Genomic DNA, 13,918 nt, shown 5'->3' on the forward strand with positions numbered 1-13,918 from the left:
CCAGCATAATCAGGGCCTTACTTCGAGGCTAGTGCTCACATTGACTTTCACGTTTGGTATAGAGCAGAGCAGGGTGAGCTTCCAACTAGGAACTGGAAGCACAAGGTTTCTTTCGAGAAAACTCATTTTCTTCTATGTGCCATGCCGGCTGTAAGTAAAAGCACGGTAACAACAGTGCTTTTCAGGTAGCTTCGAGGCCGCATGAATGGAGCTTTCAAAACGGGAAAACAAGCTTTGTGCCATCAGTCTTCCATTTTTAGGTTGACACGCAGCATAAGTACATGTTGATGCTCACAAGTCAAAAGAGATTCACGATACCCACTGGGGCTTTCCCTGAATCAACTTTTTTCTACATGCGGTTTTCCGCGTGCAGCGAAGTTCCAAAACAAAGGATGCGCGAGCGAGACTGAGGGGCCTTTGCATCTTCAAAGGACCTGCAGTGTTACACCAAGAACTGTGCTTAAATTGTACTTGGAATGCAAGCCGACCACCTCCTTGCGGATGCGTGACTCTAAGTGTGAAATGTGAAAAGGGATTAGAAGCAGAGTGCTTTTCTCAATAGAGTTCAGCTAGGGGAATGAGGTTCCACCCATTGCATGGAGGACAGTCTAGAAGTGTGTTCGTGAATCCTGTGTGGAGCTGAGGTAATCTGGCTCTCCCAAGGAAGAGTGCAGTGTGTTGGTACTCTCTAGCCAACACTGGGGTGTTCCAAAAAGGCCTACGGGGCTGGAAGTTGCTTAACAGGACCAGAGCTTCCTTGCTCTACTCAGTATTCTGGTACGGAAACGGGTGCTGAAGCAAGGACCCTAGGAGTTTTGAAAGGCTTACTACCGTGAAACTAAAGCAGAACAGTGATGAAGGCCTCATGGAGCTGCTGCACACCTCCCCATTGGCAAGGCAAATCAGAGCCTTACTTCGAGGCTAGGGTTCACGTTGACTTTCACTTTAGGTATAGAGCAGAGCAGGGTGAGCTTCCAACAAGGAACTGGAAACCCAAGGTTTCTTAGGAGAAAACTCATTTTCTTCTCAGAACCATGCCGGCAGTGAGGAAAACCCCGGCAACAACAATGCTTTTCAGGTAGCTTCGAGGCCGCATGAACGGAGCTTTCATAATGGGAAAACAAGCCTTATGCCATCAGTCTCCAATTTCTAGGCTGACAAGCAGCATAAACGCAGGAACAGAGCTTCCTGGCTCTATGCAGTGTCCTGGTACCGAAACGGGTCCTGAAGCATGGTCCCTAAGAGTCTTGGAGAGCTTACTACCGTTAAACTAAAGCAGAACAGCGATGAAGGCCTCATGGAGCTGCTGCACGCCTCCCGTTTTGCCAGCATAATCAGGGCCTTACTTCGAGGCTAGTGCTCACATTGACTTTCACGTTTGGTATAGAGCAGAGCAGGGTGAGCTTCCAACTAGGAACTGGAAGCACAAGGTTTCTTTCGAGAAAACTCATTTTCTTCTATGAGACATGCCGGCTGTAAGTAAAAGCACGGTAACAACAGTGCTTTTCAGGTAGCTTCGGGGCCGCATCAACGGAGCTTTCATAATGGGAAAACAAGCCTTGTGCCATCAGTCTCTAATTTCTAGGTTGACACGCAGCATACACGCAGGAGCAGAGCTTCCTGGTTCTACGCAGTGTTCTGGTACTGAAACGGGTGCTGAAGCAAGGTCCCTAGGAGTGTTGAAAAGCTTACTACCTTGAAACCAAAGCAGAACAACGATGAAGGCCTCATGGAGCTGCTGCACGCCTCTCGTTTTGCAAGGATAATCAGGGCCTTACTTCGAAGCTTGGGCTCACGTTGACTTTCACTTTAGGTATAGAGCAGAGCAGGGTGAGCTTCCAACTAGGAACTGGAAGCACAAGGTTTCTTTCGAGAAAACTCATTTTCTTCTATGAACCATGCCGGCTGTAAGTAAAAGCACGGTAACAACAGTGCTTTTCAGGTAGCTTCGGGGCCGCATCAACGGAGCTTTCATAATGGGAAAACTAGCCTTGTGCCATCAGTCTCTAATTTCTAGGTTGACACGCAGCATACACGCAGGAGCAGAGCTTCCTGGTTCTACGCAGTGTTCTGGTACTGAAACGGGTGCTGAAGCAAGGCCCCTAGGAGTGTTGAAAAGCTTACTACCTTGAAACTAAAGCAGAACAACGATGAAGGCCTCATGGAGCTGCTGCACGCCTCTCGTTTTGCAAGGATAATCAGGGCCTTACTTCGAAGCTTGGGCTCACGTTGACTTTCACTTTAGGTATAGCGCAGAGCAGGGTGAGCTTCCAACAAGGAACTGGAAACCCAAGGTTTCTTAGGAGAAAACTCATTTTCTTCTCAGAACCATGCCGGCAGTGAGGAAAACCCCGGCAACAACAATGCTTTTCAGGTAGCTTCGAGGCCGCATGAACGGAGCTTTCATAATGGGAAAAGAAGCCTTATGCCATCAGTCTCCAATTTCTAGGTTGACACGCAGCATACACGCAGGACCAGAGCTTACTGTCTCTACGCAGTGTTCTGGTACCGAAACGGTTGCTTAAGCAAAGTCCCTAGGAGTCTTGGAAAGCTTACTACCGTGAAACTAAAGCAGAACAGCGATGAAGGCCTCATGGAGCTGCTGCACGCCTCCCGTTTTGCCAGCATAATCAGGGCCTTACTTCGAGGCTAGTGCTCACATTGACTTTCACGTTTGGTATAGAGCAGAGCAGGGTGAGCTTCCAACTAGGAACTGGAAGCACAAGGTTTCTTTCGAGAAAACTCATTTTCTTCTATGTGCCATGCCGGCTGTAAGTAAAAGCACGGTAACAACAGTGCTTTTCAGGTAGCTTCGAGGCCGCATGAATGGAGCTTTCAAAACGGGAAAACAAGCTTTGTGCCATCAGTCTTCCATTTTTAGGTTGACACGCAGCATAAGTACATGTTGATGCTCACAAGTCAAAAGAGATTCACGATACCCACTGGGGCTTTCCCTGAATCAACTTTTTTCTACATGCGGTTTTCCGCGTGCAGCGAAGTTCCAAAACAAAGGATGCGCGAGCGAGACTGAGGGGCCTTTGCATCTTCAAAGGACCTGCAGTGTTACACCAAGAACTGTGCTTAAATTGTACTTGGAATGCAAGCCGACCACCTCCTTGCGGATGCGTGACTCTAAGTGTGAAATGTGAAAAGGGATTAGAAGCAGAGTGCTTTTCTCAATAGAGTTCAGCTAGGGGAATGAGGTTCCACCCATTGCATGGAGGACAGTCTAGAAGTGTGTTCGTGAATCCTGTGTGGAGCTGAGGTAATCTGGCTCTCCCAAGGAAGAGTGCAGTGTGTTGGTTCTCTCTAGCCAACACTGGGGTGTTCCAAAAAGGCCTACGGGGCTGGAAGTTGCTTAACAGGACCAGAGCTTCCTTGCTCTACTCAGTATTCTGGTACGGAAACGGGTGCTGAAGCAAGGACCCTAGGAGTTTTGAAAGGCTTACTACCGTGAAACTAAAGCAGAACAGTGATGAAGGCCTCATGGAGCTGCTGCACACCTCCCCATTGGCAAGGCAAATCAGAGCCTTACTTCGAGGCTAGGGTTCACGTTGACTTTCACTTTAGGTATAGAGCAGAGCAGGGTGAGCTTCCAACAAGGAACTGGAAACCCAAGGTTTCTTAGGAGAAAACTCATTTTCTTCTCAGAACCATGCCGGCAGTGAGGAAAACCCCGGCAACAACAATGCTTTTCAGGTAGCTTCGAGGCCGCATGAACGGAGCTTTCATAATGGGAAAACAAGCCTTATGCCATCAGTCTCCAATTTCTAGGCTGACAAGCAGCATAAACGCAGGAACAGAGCTTCCTGGCTCTATGCAGTGTCCTGGTACCGAAACGGGTCCTGAAGCATGGTCCCTAAGAGTCTTGGAGAGCTTACTACCGTTAAACTAAAGCAGAACAGCGATGAAGGCCTCATGGAGCTGCTGCACGCCTCCCGTTTTGCCAGCATAATCAGGGCCTTACTTCGAGGCTAGTGCTCACATTGACTTTCACGTTTGGTATAGAGCAGAGCAGGGTGAGCTTCCAACTAGGAACTGGAAGCACAAGGTTTCTTTCGAGAAAACTCATTTTCTTCTATGAGACATGCCGGCTGTAAGTAAAAGCACGGTAACAACAGTGCTTTTCAGGTAGCTTCGGGGCCGCATCAACGGAGCTTTCATAATGGGAAAACTAGCCTTGTGCCATCAGTCTCTAATTTCTAGGTTGACACGCAGCATACACGCAGGAGCAGAGCTTCCTGGTTCTACGCAGTGTTCTGGTACTGAAACGGGTGCTGAAGCAAGGTCCCTAGGAGTGTTGAAAAGCTTACTACCTTGAAACCAAAGCAGAACAACGATGAAGGCCTCATGGAGCTGCTGCACGCCTCTCGTTTTGCAAGGATAATCAGGGCCTTACTTCGAAGCTTGGGCTCACGTTGACTTTCACTTTAGGTATAGAGCAGAGCAGGGTGAGCTTCCAACTAGGAACTGGAAGCACAAGGTTTCTTTCGAGAAAACTCATTTTCTTCTATGAACCATGCCGGCTGTAAGTAAAAGCACGGTAACAACAGTGCTTTTCAGGTAGCTTCGGGGCCGCATCAACGGAGCTTTCATAATGGGAAAACTAGCCTTGTGCCATCAGTCTCTAATTTCTAGGTTGACACGCAGCATACACGCAGGAGCAGAGTTTCCTGGTTCTACGCAGTGTTCTGGTACTGAAACGGGTGCTGAAGCAAGGCCCCTAGGAGTGTTGAAAAGCTTACTACCTTGAAACTAAAGCAGAACAACGATGAAGGCCTCATGGAGCTGCTGCACGCCTCTCGTTTTGCAAGGATAATCAGGGCCTTACTTCGAAGCTTGGGCTCACGTTGACTTTCACTTTAGGTATAGCGCAGAGCAGGGTGAGCTTCCAACAAGGAACTGGAAACCCAAGGTTTCTTAGGAGAAAACTCATTTTCTTCTCAGAACCATGCCGGCAGTGAGGAAAACCCCGGCAACAACAATGCTTTTCAGGTAGCTTCGAGGCCGCATGAACGGAGCTTTCATAATGGGAAAAGAAGCCTTATGCCATCAGTCTCCAATTTCTAGGTTGACACGCAGCATACACGCAGGACCAGAGCTTACTGTCTCTACGCAGTGTTCTGGTACCGAAACGGTTGCTTAAGCAAAGTCCCTAGGAGTCTTGGAAAGCTTACTACCGTGAAACTAAAGCAGAACAGCGATGAAGGCCTCATGGAGCTGCTGCACGCCTCCCGTTTTGCCAGCATAATCAGGGCCTTACTTCGAGGCTAGTGCTCACATTGACTTTCACGTTTGGTATAGAGCAGAGCAGGGTGAGCTTCCAACTAGGAACTGGAAGCACAAGGTTTCTTTCGAGAAAACTCATTTTCTTCTATGTGCCATGCCGGCTGTAAGTAAAAGCACGGTAACAACAGTGCTTTTCAGGTAGCTTCGAGGCCGCATGAATGGAGCTTTCAAAATGGGAAAAGAAGCCTTGTGCCATCAGTCTCTAATTTCTAGGTTGACACGCAGCATACACGCAGGAGCAGAGCTTCCTGGTTCTACGCAGTGTTCTGGTACTGAAACGGGTGCTGAAGCAAGGCCCCTAGGAGTGTTGAAAAGCTTACTACCTTGAAACTAAAGCGGAACAACGATGAAGGCCTCATGGAGCTGCTGCACGCCTCTCGTTTTGCAAGGATAATCAGGGCCTTACTTCGAAGCTTGGGCTCACGTTGACTTTCACTTTAGGTATAGCGCAGAGCAGGGTGAGCTTCCAACAAGGAACTGGAAACCCAAGGTTTCTTAGGAGAAAACTCATTTTCTTCTCAGAACCATGCCGGCAGTGAGGAAAACCCCGGCAACAACAATGCTTTTCAGGTAGCTTCGAGGCCGCATGAACGGAGCTTTCATAATGGGAAAAGAAGCCTTATGCCATCAGTCTCCAATTTCTAGGTTGACACGCAGCATACACGCAGGACCAGAGCTTACTGTCTCTACGCAGTGTTCTGGTACCGAAACGGTTGCTTAAGCAAAGTCCCTAGGAGTCTTGGAAAGCTTACTACCGTGAAACTAAAGCAGAACAGCGATGAAGGCCTCATGGAGCTGCTGCACGCCTCCCGTTTTGCCAGCATAATCAGGGCCTTACTTCGAGGCTAGTGCTCACATTGACTTTCACGTTTGGTATAGAGCAGAGCAGGGTGAGCTTCCAACTAGGAACTGGAAGCACAAGGTTTCTTTCGAGAAAACTCATTTTCTTCTATGTGCCATGCCGGCTGTAAGTAAAAGCACGGTAACAACAGTGCTTTTCAGGTAGCTTCGAGGCCGCATGAATGGAGCTTTCAAAACGGGAAAACAAGCTTTGTGCCATCAGTCTTCCATTTTTAGGTTGACACGCAGCATAAGTACATGTTGATGCTCACAAGTCAAAAGAGATTCACGATACCCACTGGGGCTTTCCCTGAATCAACTTTTTTCTACATGCGGTTTTCCGCGTGCAGCGAAGTTCCAAAACAAAGGATGCGCGAGCGAGACTGAGGGGCCTTTGCATCTTCAAAGGACCTGCAGTGTTACACCAAGAACTGTGCTTAAATTGTACTTGGAATGCAAGCCGACCACCTCCTTGCGGATGCGTGACTCTAAGTGTGAAATGTGAAAAGGGATTAGAAGCAGAGTGTTTTTCTCAATAGAGTTCAGCTAGGGGAATGAGGTTCCACCCATTGCATGGAGGACAGTCTAGAAGTGTGTTCGTGAATCCTGTGTGGAGCTGAGGTAATCTGGCTCTCCCAAGGAAGAGTGCAGTGTGTTGGTTCTCTCTAGCCAACACTGGGGTGTTCCAAAAAGGCCTACGGGGCTGGAAGTTGCTTAACAGGACCAGAGCTTCCTTGCTCTACTCAGTATTCTGGTACGGAAACGGGTGCTGAAGCAAGGACCCTAGGAGTTTTGAAAGGCTTACTACCGTGAAACTAAAGCAGAACAGTGATGAAGGCCTCATGGAGCTGCTGCACACCTCCCCATTGGCAAGGCAAATCAGAGCCTTACTTCGAGGCTAGGGTTCACGTTGACTTTCACTTTAGGTATAGAGCAGAGCAGGGTGAGCTTCCAACAAGGAACTGGAAACCCAAGGTTTCTTAGGAGAAAACTCATTTTCTTCTCAGAACCATGCCGGCAGTGAGGAAAACCCCGGCAACAACAATGCTTTTCAGGTAGCTTCGAGGCCGCATGAACGGAGCTTTCATAATGGGAAAAGAAGCCTTATGCCATCAGTCTCCAATTTCTAGGTTGACACGCAGCATACACGCAGGACCAGAGCTTACTGTCTCTACGCAGTGTTCTGGTACCGAAACGGTTGCTTAAGCAAAGTCCCTAGGAGTCTTGGAGAGCTTACTACCGTGAAACTAAAGCAGAACAGCGATGAAGGCCTCATGGAGCTGCTGCACGCCTCCCGTTTTGCCAGCATAATCAGGGCCTTACTTCGAGGCTAGTGCTCACATTGACTTTCACGTTTGGTATAGAGCAGAGCAGGGTGAGCTTCCAACTAGGAACTGGAAGCACAAGGTTTCTTTCGAGAAAACTCATTTTCTTCTATGAGACATGCCGGCTGTAAGTAAAAGCACGGTAACAACAGTGCTTTTCAGGTAGCTTCGGGGCCGCATCAACGGAGCTTTCATAATGGGAAAACAAGCCTTGTGCCATCAGTCTCTAATTTCTAGGTTGACACGCAGCATACACGCAGGAGCAGAGCTTCCTGGTTCTACGCAGTGTTCTGGTACTGAAACGGGTGCTGAAGCAAGGTCCCTAGGAGTGTTGAAAAGCTTACTACCTTGAAACCAAAGCAGAACAACGATGAAGGCCTCATGGAGCTGCTGCACGCCTCTCGTTTTGCAAGGATAATCAGGGCCTTACTTCGAAGCTTGGGCTCACGTTGACTTTCACTTTAGGTATAGAGCAGAGCAGGGTGAGCTTCCAACTAGGAACTGGAAGCACAAGGTTTCTTTCGAGAAAACTCATTTTCTTCTATGTGCCATGCCGGCTGTAAGTAAAAGCACGGTAACAACAGTGCTTTTCAGGTAGCTTCGAGGCCGCATGAATGGAGCTTTCAAAACGGGAAAAGAAGCCTTGTGACATCAGTCTCTAATTTCTAGGTTGACACGCAGCATACACGCAGGAGCAGAGCTTCCTGGTTCTACGCAGTGTTCTGGTACTGAAACGGGTGCTGAAGCAAGGCCCCTAGGAGTGTTGAAAAGCTTACTACCTTGAAACTAAAGCAGAACAACGATGAAGGCCTCATGGAGCTGCTGCACGCCTCTCGTTTTGCAAGGATAATCAGGGCCTTACTTCGAAGCTTGGGCTCACGTTGACTTTCAGTTTAGGTATAGCGCAGAGCAGGGTGAGCTTCCAACAAGGAACTGGAAACCCAAGGTTTCTTAGGAGAAAACTCATTTTCTTCTCAGAACCATGCCGGCAGTGAGGAAAACCCCGGCAACAACAATGCTTTTCAGGTAGCTTCGAGGCCGCATGAACGGAGCTTTCATAATGGGAAAAGAAGCCTTATGCCATCAGTCTCCAATTTCTAGGTTGACACGCAGCATACACGCAGGACCAGGGCTTACTGTCTCTACGCAGTGTTCTGGTACCGAAACGGTTGCTTAAGCAAAGTCCCTAGGAGTCTTGGAAAGCTTACTACCGTGAAACTAAAGCAGAACAGCGATGAAGGCCTCATGGAGCTGCTGCACGCCTCCCGTTTTGCCAGCATAATCAGGGCCTTACTTCGAGGCTAGTGCTCACATTGACTTTCACGTTTGGTACAGAGCAGAGCAGGGTGAGCTTCCAACTAGGAACTGGAAGCACAAGGTTTCTTTCGAGAAAACTCATTTTCTTCTATGTGCCATGCCGGCTGTAAGTAAAAGCACGGTAACAACAGTGCTTTTCAGGTAGCTTCGAGGCCGCATGAATGGAGCTTTCAAAACGGGAAAACAAGCTTTGTGCCATCAGTCTTCCATTTTTAGGTTGACACGCAGCATAAGTACATGTTGATGCTCACAAGTCAAAAGAGATTCACGATACCCACTGGGGCTTTCCCTGAATCAACTTTTTTCTACATGCGGTTTTCCGCGTGCAGCGAAGTTCCAAAACAAAGGATGCGCGAGCGAGACTGAGGGGCCTTTGCATCTTCAAAGGACCTGCAGTGTTACACCAAGAACTGTGCTTAAATTGTACTTGGAATGCAAGCCGACCACCTCCTTGCAGATGCGTGACTCTAAGTGTGAAATGTGAAAAGGGATTAGAAGCAGAGTGTTTTTCTCAATAGAGTTCAGCTAGGGGAATGAGGTTCCACCCATTGCATGGAGGACAGTCTAGAAGTGTGTTCGTGAATCCTGTGTGGAGCTGAGGTAATCTGGCTCTCCCAAGGAAGAGTGCAGTGTGTTGGTTCTCTCTAGCCAACACTGGGGTGTTCCAAAAAGGCCTACGGGGCTGGAAGTTGCTTAACAGGACCAGAGCTTCCTTGCTCTACTCAGTATTCTGGTACGGAAACGGGTGCTGAAGCAAGGACCCTAGGAGTTTTGAAAGGCTTACTACCGTGAAACTAAAGCAGAACAGTGATGAAGGCCTCATGGAGCTGCTGCACACCTCCCCATTGGCAAGGCAAATCAGAGCCTTACTTCGAGGCTAGGGTTCACGTTGACTTTCACTTTAGGTATAGAGCAGAGCAGGGTGAGCTTCCAACAAGGAACTGGAAACCCAAGGTTTCTTAGGAGAAAACTCATTTTCTTCTCAGAACCATGCCGGCAGTGAGGAAAACCCCGGCAACAACAATGCTTTTCAGGTAGCTTCGAGGCCGCATGAACGGAGCTTTCATAATGGGAAAACAAGCCTTATGCCATCAGTCTCCAATTTCTAGGTTGACACGCAGCATACACGCAGGAGCAGAGCTTCCTGGTTCTACGCAGTGTTCTGGTACTGAAACGGGTGCTGAAGCAAGGTCCCTAGGAGTGTTGAAAAGCTTACTACCTTGAAACCAAAGCAGAACAACGATGAAGGCCTCATGGAGCTGCTGCACGCCTCTCGTTTTGCAAGGATAATCAGGGCCTTACTTCGAAGCTTGGGCTCACGTTGACTTTCACTTTAGGTATAGAGCAGAGCAGGGTGAGCTTCCAACTAGGAACTGGAAGCACAAGGTTTCTTTCGAGAAAACTCATTTTCTTCTCAGAACCATGCCGGCTGTAAGTAAAAGCACGGTAACAACAGTGCTTTTCAGGTAGCTTCGGGGCCGCATCAACGGAGCTTTCATAATGGGAAAACAAGCCTTGTGCCATCAGTCTCTAATTTCTAGGTTGACACGCAGCATACACGCAGGAGCAGAGCTTCCTGGTTCTACGCAGTGTTCTGGTACTGAAACGGGTGCTGAAGCAAGGCCCCTAGGAGTGTTGAAAAGCTTACTACCTTGAAACTAAAGCAGAACAACGATGAAGGCCTCATGGAGCTGCTGCACGCCTCTCGTTTTGCAAGGATAATCAGGGCCTTACTTCGAAGCTTGGGCTCACGTTGACTTTCACTTTAGGTATAGCGCAGAGCAGGGTGAGCTTCCAACAAGGAACTGGAAACCCAAGGTTTCTTAGGAGAAAACTCATTTTCTTCTCAGAACCATGCCGGCAGTGAGGAAAACCCCGGCAACAACAATGCTTTTCAGGTAGCTTCGAGGCCGCATGAACGGAGCTTTCATAATGGGAAAAGAAGCCTTATGCCATCAGTCTCCAATTTCTAGGTTGACACGCAGCATACACGCAGGACCAGAGCTTACTGTCTCTACGCAGTGTTCTGGTACCGAAACGGTTGCTTAAGCAAAGTCCCTAGGAGTCTTGGAAAGCTTACTACCGTGAAACTAAAGCAGAACAGCGATGAAGGCCTCATGGAGCTGCTGCACGCCTCCCGTTTTGCCAGCATAATCAGGGCCTTACTTCGAGGCTAGTGCTCACATTGACTTTCACGTTTGGTATAGAGCAGAGCAGGGTGAGCTTCCAACTAGGAACTGGAAGCACAAGGTTTCTTTCGAGAAAACTCATTTTCTTCTATGTGCCATGCCGGCTGTAAGTAAAAGCACGGTAACAACAGTGCTTTTCAGGTAGCTTCGAGGCCGCATGAATGGAGCTTTCAAAACGAGAAAACAAGCTTTGTGCCATCAGTCTTCCATTTTTAGGTTGACACGCAGCATAAGTACATGTTGATGCTCACAAGTCAAAAGAGATTCACGATACCCACTGGGGCTTTCCCTGAATCAACTTTTTTCTACATGCGGTTTTCCGCGTGCAGCGAAGTTCCAAAACAAAGGATGCGCGAGCGAGACTGAGGGGCCTTTGCATCTTCAAAGGACCTGCAGTGTTACACCAAGAACTGTGCTTAAATTGTACTTGGAATGCAAGCCGACCACCTCCTTGCGGATGCGTGACTCTAAGTGTGAAATGTGAAAAGGGATTAGAAGCAGAGTGTTTTTCTCAATAGAGTTCAGCTAGGGGAATGAGGTTCCACCCATTGCATGGAGGACAGTCTAGAAGTGTGTTCGTGAATCCTGTGTGGAGCTGAGGTAATCTGGCTCTCCCAAGGAAGAGTGCAGTGTGTTGGTTCTCTCTAGCCAACACTGGGGTGTTCCAAAAAGGCCTACGGGGCTGGAAGTTGCTTAACAGGACCAGAGCTTCCTTGCTCTACTCAGTATTCTGGTACGGAAACGGGTGCTGAAGCAAGGACCCTAGGAGTTTTGAAAGGCTTACTACCGTGAAACTAAAGCAGAACAGTGATGAAGGCCTCATGGAGCTGCTGCACACCTCCCCATTGGCAAGGCAAATCAGAGCCTTACTTCGAGGCTAGGGTTCACGTTGACTTTCACTTTAGGTATAGAGCAGAGCAGGGTGAGCTTCCAACAAGGAACTGGAAACCCAAGGTTTCTTAGGAGAAAACTCATTTTCTTCTCAGAACCATGCCGGCTGTAAGTAAAAGCACGGTAACAACAGTGCTTTTCAGGTAGCTTCGGGGCCGCATCAACGGAGCTTTCATAATGGGAAAACAAGCCTTGTGCCATCAGTCTCTAATTTCTAGGTTGACACGCAGCATACACGCAGGAGCAGAGCTTCCTGGTTCTACGCAGTGTTCTGGTACTGAAACGGGTGCTGAAGCAAGGTCCCTAGGAGTGTTGAAAAGCTTACTACCTTGAAACCAAAGCAGAACAACGATGAAGGCCTCATGGAGCTGCTGCACGCCTCTCGTTTTGCAAGGATAATCAGGGCCTTACTTCGAAGCTTGGGCTCACGTTGACTTTCACTTTAGGTATAGCGCAGAGCAGGGTGAGCTTCCAACAAGGAACTGGAAACCCAAGGTTTCTTAGGAGAAAACTCATTTTCTTCTCAGAACCATGCCGGCAGTGAGGAAAACCCCGGCAACAACAATGCTTTTCAGGTAGCTTCGAGGCCGCATGAACGGAGCTTTCATAATGGGAAAAGAAGCCTTATGCCATCAGTCTCCAATTTCTAGGTTGACACGCAGCATACACGCAGGACCAGGGCTTACTGTCTCTACGCAGTGTTCTGGTACCGAAACGGTTGCTTAAGCAAAGTCCCTAGGAGTCTTGGAAAGCTTACTACCGTGAAACTAAAGCAGAACAGCGATGAAGGCCTCATGGAGCTGCTGCACGCCTCCCGTTTTGCCAGCATAATCAGGGCCTTACTTCGAGGCTAGTGCTCACATTGACTTTCACGTTTGGTATAGAGCAGAGCAGGGTGAGCTTCCAACTAGGAACTGGAAGCACAAGGTTTCTTTCGAGAAAACTCATTTTCTTCTATGTGCCATGCCGGCTGTAAGTAAAAGCACGGTAACAACAGTGCTTTTCAGGTAGCTTCGAGGCCGCATGAATGGAGCTTTCAAAACGGGAAAACAAGCTTTGTGCCATCAGTCTTCCATTTTTAGGTTGACACGCAGCATAAGTACATGTTGATGCTCACAAGTCAAAAGAGATTCACGATACCCACTGGGGCTTTCCCTGAATCAACTTTTTTCTACATGCGGTTTTCCGCGTGCAGCGAAGTTCCAAAACAAAGGATGCGCGAGCGAGACTGAGGGGCCTTTGCATCTTCAAAGGACCTGCAGTGTTACACCAAGAACTGTGCTTAAATTGTACTTGGAATGCAAGCCGACCACCTCCTTGCGGATGCGTGACTCTAAGTGTGAAATGTGAAAAGGGATTAGAAGCAGAGTGTTTTTCTCAATAGAGTTCAGCTAGGGGAATGAGGTTCCACCCATTGCATGGAGGACAGTCTAGAAGTGTGTTCGTGAATCCTGTGTGGAGCTGAGGTAATCTGGCTCTCCCAAGGAAGAGTGCAGTGTGTTGGTTCTCTCTAGCCAACACTGGGGTGTTCCAAAAAGGCCTACGGGGCTGGAAGTTGCTTAACAGGACCAGAGCTTCCTTGCTCTACTCAGTATTCTGGTACGGAAACGGGTGCTGAAGCAAGGACCCTAGGAGTTTTGAAAGGCTTACTACCGTGAAACTAAAGCAGAACAGTGATGAAGGCCTCATGGAGCTGCTGCACACCTCCCCATTGGCAAGGCAAATCAGAGCCTTACTTCGAGGCTAGGGTTCACGTTGACTTTCACTTTAGGTATAGAGCAGAGCAGGGTGAGCTTCCAACAAGGAACTGGAAACCCAAGGTTTCTTAGGAGAAAACTCATTTTCTTCTCAGAACCATGCCGGCAGTGAGGAAAACCCCGGCAACAACAATGCTTTTCAGGTAGCTTCGAGGCCGCATGAACGGAGCTTTCATAATGGGAAAAGAAGCCTTATGCCATCAGTCTCCAATTTCTAGGTTGACACGCAGCATACACGCAGGACCAGAGCTTACTGTCTCTACGCAGTGTTCTGGTACCGAAACGGTTGCTTAAGCAAAGTCCCTAGGAG

The sequence above is a fragment of the Eubalaena glacialis genome, chromosome X, assembly GCF_028564815.1.
Source record: "Eubalaena glacialis isolate mEubGla1 chromosome X, mEubGla1.1.hap2.+ XY, whole genome shotgun sequence".
In the NCBI taxonomy this organism is placed as follows: domain Eukaryota; kingdom Metazoa; phylum Chordata; class Mammalia; order Artiodactyla; family Balaenidae; genus Eubalaena; species Eubalaena glacialis.